This window comes from Microtus ochrogaster, unplaced genomic scaffold (genome assembly GCF_000317375.1).
Source record: "Microtus ochrogaster isolate Prairie Vole_2 unplaced genomic scaffold, MicOch1.0 UNK11, whole genome shotgun sequence".
In the NCBI taxonomy this organism is placed as follows: Eukaryota; Metazoa; Chordata; class Mammalia; order Rodentia; family Cricetidae; genus Microtus; species Microtus ochrogaster.
In genome coordinates this window covers 5,528,624-5,535,681 of record NW_004949109.1, presented here as the reverse complement: position 1 = coordinate 5,535,681, position 7,058 = coordinate 5,528,624, and positions in this window count along the sequence as shown.

The window sequence follows — 7,058 nt, the reverse complement described above, 5'->3', positions numbered from 1 at the left end:
ACTGTTTCCTTAAAAGTAAATTAAGAGTCATTACATTGATTAACTTCAACTACCATGTGTAGTCAGTTACAATCCAGGGATTCTTGTTTCTGATTAACAATTAAACATGAATTGGACATGGTGGACTCAGTAGGCTAGAGTCAGACTAAAGGTCAATAATGGTGGCATTTACATAGGTAGAGGATCTACATGAAGAGTGGGCAGTTCTCAGTTCTTAAGTAGGATTTAAAACTCCAAATGTTATATTGCCTATCATTTGAGAAAATTCTTTCCAACTAGCACAGAGTTCAAGTTTCATTAGCCTGTTTTGCGAAAGGCAGAAAATGTGACGAGTCTTAAAATAGCCAGGATAGACTGAAGGAAGCAGAGGGCTTTAGGGAAACATTACACGAATCTGACTTGATCTTTTGGCCCTTTCAGTTTTCCTTCATGAATTTATTTGAAATGTCCCTCATTCTCCCCTGGTAGCTTTAATCCCTGGCATATTCCACTTAAAGGTTTTACTGTCTCATATTTCAAATTTGTCTCATTTACATGTGTGATAGTGGGCATAATTCTAAGATTACCTCCAACATTCTTCTTTCCTGGCAATCTTGCTCAGCATAATTTCAGAGCCTTTGATGTGGATGGGCCCATGTAAATAGCTGAGAATCAGGAAGTGGCCAAGGTGATGGTGCAATTGCTAAGATACTATTGCTGTATTAGATTTCTTAGAGGCATGAGATTCTCTTTGACAGCTTCAAGGTATACACTTCCATGTTGCTAGAGGGCCATTTGTCTAGATCCTCAGGGAAGCCTCTTGCTCCTGACTGAAGCCTTGAATCCTTATATCACCTACACAGCACAGAATAGAAACCATAGTTTCTTAACTACCGAAATATGTTGCAACCTGTGTGAGTTAAAGAGTTCTCACTGACAGTGAAACCCAAGAATACTTTGATTTCAGCTTCATTCACTCTGAGCATGGAGTTATTTACGCTAAACCAAGACACTCGCAAAATCTATGACATAAAACATCTCTCTGTTGTTTTAAGCTAATTTTGTGCTAATTTCTTATGCAACATTAGAAAATAACTCCTTTTTCCTAGATATTAAATTAGAATAGGTCTTTTGCTTAATTTATTTATACTTGTCATGGCACACAGTTTAGTATGTTGAACAAAGCAAACACACAATTAAGATTTTATGGTACATTAATTTGCTGATCAATATAATCATTTTGAAAATGTTCTCTCAATATTTCTTCTCGCCAACTAAAATCTTTATTTTTTTTCCCTCACCCTACTGTTTTTGTTTACTTTCTTAAAAATTCCTTCACTTATTATCTTGGCAATCACATCCGTGCTGGCCTAAAACAAGTAAGCAATCAGCACATATCTAAAATTACCTTAATGAGGGGAAGATAAATTATGATATTTTGGAGGAATTGAACTATGTCACCACATTCAAATTTTTCTTTCTTAAAAGATTTAAATAATGAAATTATGCCATGTGGAGTTGTTAAGAATAAACTAGAACTTTAAATGGTTTTATCTGCTGTCTTCCAACTATATTAATGTACATGGAATAAAAAAATGATAATAATACTAACTAATCCTTACTAGTCACTTGGTATGAATCTGGCAATTTTCAAGAGTTTATTCATTTGTTCAGAACTAAATGGATAAGAAAAGGATCAATGATAATCATGAATGCCTGTCAAACCCTTTTAAACAATTTTATGAATTAAATATTGTTTCTTTCATATTACAAATAAGAGAACAGTGACACACAAAATAAGCCATTTTAGAGTACGTTTTTTTCTCCTGATATTTATTTTAAATGACATATTAATTGTAATCATAGGTTTTAAAGATTTTTATTTTTTATTGAAAACAGATTCTTACATAGAATACATCCAGACCACATCTTCCTTTTCCTCTACTCCTCTGACCTCCCCTTTTTCTGCCTCCCCCAGATCCACTCCTCATCCCTTCTGAAAAGAGCAGGCCTCCAAGACACAGAACCAAACACAACAAAACGATGAAATAGGACAAGGAAAAGCCCTTATATTGAGTCTGGACAAGGGAACACAAGAAGCAGAAGAGTTGTGAGAGCTGGCAAAAGAAATATACCTGATCCTACTTTTAGGAGTCCCACAAAAACATCATGCTAACTGCATAACATACACATGTTTGTTCTCTCTCTCTCTCTCTCTCTCTCTCTCTCTTCAGAGAGAGAGAGAGAGAGAGAGAGAGAGAGAGAGAGAGAGAGAGAGAGAATTATGATTGTTAGGTTCCCTAGGTCTCTGGGCTATCCATTCACCAGTTCCTGACAATCCAGACAGTACAGAATATGGGTTCCCTATCATGATGTGGGCCTAAAGTTAAACAGACATTGTTTGGCCACTACCACAAGTTCTGTGTCACTGTTGTCTCAGCACAGCTCATAGGCAGGATGGATTATACATTGAGGGTTTTGTGGCTGGGTTGGTCTTGGTTTCTCTTTACATACCCTTACATTCCCTAAGTTATTTCTATTTTAAATAACAGTAATTGTATTCATTTGCAGATGTTTCTGTACATGCAGACACGGTGAGACAATCTTATCCTTCTAAGTTTTCTACTCTGATAAGTTGATTAGCCAAGTTTAAAATTTTGATTTACATAATGAGGCATTATTATCTCAAAAATTGTTTTCATAAATTAAAATCAGCTCATTGCTGCCAAATGAATCTTCCTTGAGATCCTTGATGACTGAGAATGTTAGTCCTTCACTAGGAAATGTTCAATGACTCATCTTGCTAACCGGAGATGTTCCCAATTATGAAGTTCATTTTCGGACTACCAAGACTTCCTTCTAACTGTATTTTCTGTCTTATAGGACCTAGATTTGATCAAATTAGTGTAGGTAGCCTTTATTCTACCAAGGCATGTATGGATCTATGTTTTTCTGACTTAATCCTGGCCCTGAAGGTCTTCCTTTACCTCCATTTGTCGGAATAACATCTCCCCCTCAATTTCATATGCCGTTTTCCCCAGGAATACTTTCTTTAATTCTGTAATTACACATGTTGTATATTTAACTTTGCAAATATTTTATAGGCTGCATAACATTTAAATTTATTTTATAGTCTTTCCCCCATACTTCTATTGACTCTATTACTTCATAGGGCAAAAAAATCATTCATGTAGAAATTACAGATATATAAATATTTGTTACATAAGTAAATTTGGCATAAATGTCTTTGGAACTTTAATTTTTTCTGAAATTGCTTGAAGAGAAATGAGTGAGTAGAGTTTTTTTTAATTTTTTTATTTTTTGTAGATTTCAGCATCCTTTCCTCCATTTCTCTTAGCTGTCCAGGAAAATGATGGTATTCGTATTGATAATAGAACTAAAGCTTTGTAAATAAATGAATCACCACATTTTTTGTAGAAATAAGGTAATGTTTATTATTGAATCTTTCTGAGTGACAGACAAAATCCTCTACACCTATAGAGTTTAGATTTCAGTTGAAAGAAATGAACAGTAAAAACAGTAAGTTTTATCATATATAAGGAAGGAATATAATAAAAAATGTTGTGAACACATAGATAATTATATCATATTTAGGAGTGCCTATGTTAATAAATGTTATCAATATGTATGTAGATCATTATATTAAACATGGGACAGGGCTATGATGAGTAATATAAAGACACAAATCACTCTATCATACTAAGGGCAGGGCTATGCTGTTTTGACGACATTGATCAAGTTTTCATACACAGGGTACGCTATATTAAGTGCTATTAACATAAAGATTAAGAAGGTAGAGTTTATCAAAAATACAATATTTGAGTAGGAATTGCCATGCTAAAGAGTTTTTTCAGTCCTTGAATGACATTTACATATTTTGAAGAACAAGATATAATTTCTCTATAAATAATGAAGCAACGTTTTTTTAAACTTTAGTTTATTTGGGCATACTAACAAATTATTTGACATATTTGACATTCCTGATCCCTCAAAGAGATATAGAATTGATCCTATATACTCTTTGAAATGTTGATACAGATGTAAGGTTATTATGACCTAAATTGTGTTTCCCCAAAATCATATGAAATCCTAACTCCTAGTAAGTATATTTTGAGAGAAAACACTTTAAAAGGTGAACAAAGCTAGCTGAGGTTTGGGAAATATGCTCTACTGAAATATGACAGATGTCCATATGAGGGGGTGAGGATGTTCACATGCAGTTCAAGAACTACCACAGAAGGACACATCAAGAAGACAGCATGAAAAGCCAAACCTGGCAACTATTTTTATATTTTAAGCCTCAAAAGTTATACAAAAATAAAATACATTTTTATTATTCAAGCCACTTCGCTTATGGCATTTGGTTATTGAATCACGAATAGACTAAATTATGGGAAAAAGTCATAACAACCTTACAGAGATAAAATAAGCAATCAAGATCAATTGTGAGATTTCTCCTGTGCTTTGATACGAGCCTGGAATATGACAAGGGACTTGTGCTGGATATGTGAGTTGTCCTTCAGTCTGGCCCCTAATGATGCCTGATTTCTGTTACTCATGTTTTCTACAGTTTTTAATTAGTTGAGTCTTAGGCTCCAGGCTGTACCTAACTAGATCTACGGAGACGTTCATAATGAAGACCCCTGCCAACAACCAGCACCCCTTAACTGCCATGGGGATAAACTATCTTGCCATCAAGTCCTCTAACTCCATTCAAGCTTTCAAAAGATGCAAATTTGAATAATATTCTTAGCTGAAACCCACCACGCATGCCTAGACAGAGCTCTCAGGTTTATATGCACTCCTAAATATCTGACCCGTATTTATTGATGTTTTAACTTACCATTGCGTGTCAGGGGAGTGTATGTGTTTAGTGCTAGGTATCAATTATGGGACCTTACACATGCCATGTGGGTGATCTACAATTAAACTACATCCAAAACTCTTAATTACATACTTTGAGGTAATTTGTTGTATAGCAATCAAAATCTTGTGATCTTTTTCTTGTGAAGAGCAACATTTTATGAATTAATTTCTTTATTCATCTGTGAATATCTTTATACATGTTCCAGCCATTAATATTGATCCTCTATTCTTACAAATATTCCAAAATGGCCATATATATATATATATGTGTGTGTGTGTGTGTGTGTGTGTGTGTGTGTGTGTGCATCTATGGTTATTTGACATTATAAATATGCATATAAATCCCCTCATTGTCTGATGACCTTGCTTCTCTTGTTGAAACTTGAATAATATACAGTTATTTCCTAAAACAAACATTTTTCCTAAGATTATATAAATCATAATTTGAACAGATTAGTCAAACACATTTCATCAATTATAGTTAATTTGTTATATATATGTACATATATATATATATATCAGCCAACAGTTTCATAAAATTTAAACCACTAACATTAATGAGTAATAATTTTCCAGCATGCTAAACACTCTGACAGAGAAAGATTTTATGAAGATTTAAAATATTTTTCTCAAAAAGAATAAACTTTAATCCCAAAGACTAGCATTTATCTTCTTTAAAAATAAATAATTTCTTTGTTCAACATCTTCCTCTCTTACAAATAAACATATTCTCCAAACTTCTCCAAACATCATCTCCTAGCTCTTCCTCTTTCCAGCTCTTTCCCATGTTTTATCCATTCTTCGGCCACTAATACTCATCTTCCATGCTACCAATTGTCCCACATTGGTACCTAAACTCTATCATCACTCATGGTTGTGCACAGTAATTACATCTTTCTCTGACTCCTTCCTGGTTCGCTGGCTTTTGGCAGTATATTAGCTGTACTGTTCTAGGTTCTTAGGGTCTTCTGTTATATAATATAACCCCCGTAAGTGGCTTTAGAGTCCAGCAGGAGATCAGAACTCTTAAATGTGGATCCTTATTTGTGGTATCAGCTTTAATCATTCCTTCAAAATGTCTCTGAGGTTATGTAGGAAAGAGCTCTGAGGTAGAATCTGAAACAACCAGTGATTTCCCCCTCAACCCTTCCATCTTCCAATGTTCCCCTCATTAGCGAGGAATGTAATTATTCATTTGTGGAAAAGCTCTAAGAATATTTTTTAGATACCTATTTACTTCACAATCTTATAGTGCAACTCAATGCATCACAAGAGGAGAGGAAAATATTCTATCTTTGCTCTGTGTGACTCATAGTTTTAGCTCCACTTTACATAATTGTCAGGCAGCTTTTAAAGTGATCTGCATTTCAAGTTGATTTTTCTTCAAGTGAAAATTTGACGAAAGTCAGTCAATAGTTGATAATTTACTTACATTCTAAAATACAATATTACATATATTTCTAGTCTCCGTTTTTTCAGGAATTTTAAATAAGTTTTACCAATAAGCAAAAGATAAGAACTAGCAGTAATTTGTTATGCATAAGAGAAATCTCTTTGGACCAATAGGAAATTAAATAAAAATTAAATAAAAAAATCTGATTCTATATTTCATTTCCAGTTTCCTAAAATTTGAGACAGCAATTGGTTATATATATATGAAATATGATATTAGATTATTTGTTGTTTATAATATTAATAATGTATAATAAAGCTATATACTTAAGAAATAACAAGTTGATGTCTCAAATTATATATATCATAAATATATATAGTTAGATTATTATATATTCATAGTTGGATTAATCTTTAGAAATTCTGTATTTATTCATAATTGTAGTATCATAGTTTAATAATATCAAAATATTATGAGCATATTATAAACCTGAGCTTTACGTTTTTTTAACTTCATTCTGATTCCAAGCACAGCATCTCTATGTCCTTTCTATTTCTGCTGTCTCTGATAACATAAAAGATTTTGGAAAAACTCTGTCTTAGGTAGACTGATGTGAGTCTGAGTTATAAACTCTTGAGAATTACAGTTTTGTATGTTTCTTTACAGTGAAATTCTAGAGGGATTGTGGTTATTTTCCTAGGACCAGGCCATATACCATGGCAGAATTCTCTTTCTGTCTCTCTGTATGTTTGTCTATCTATTTCTCTTTCTCTCTTTCTTGCTGTGTGTGTGTGTGTGT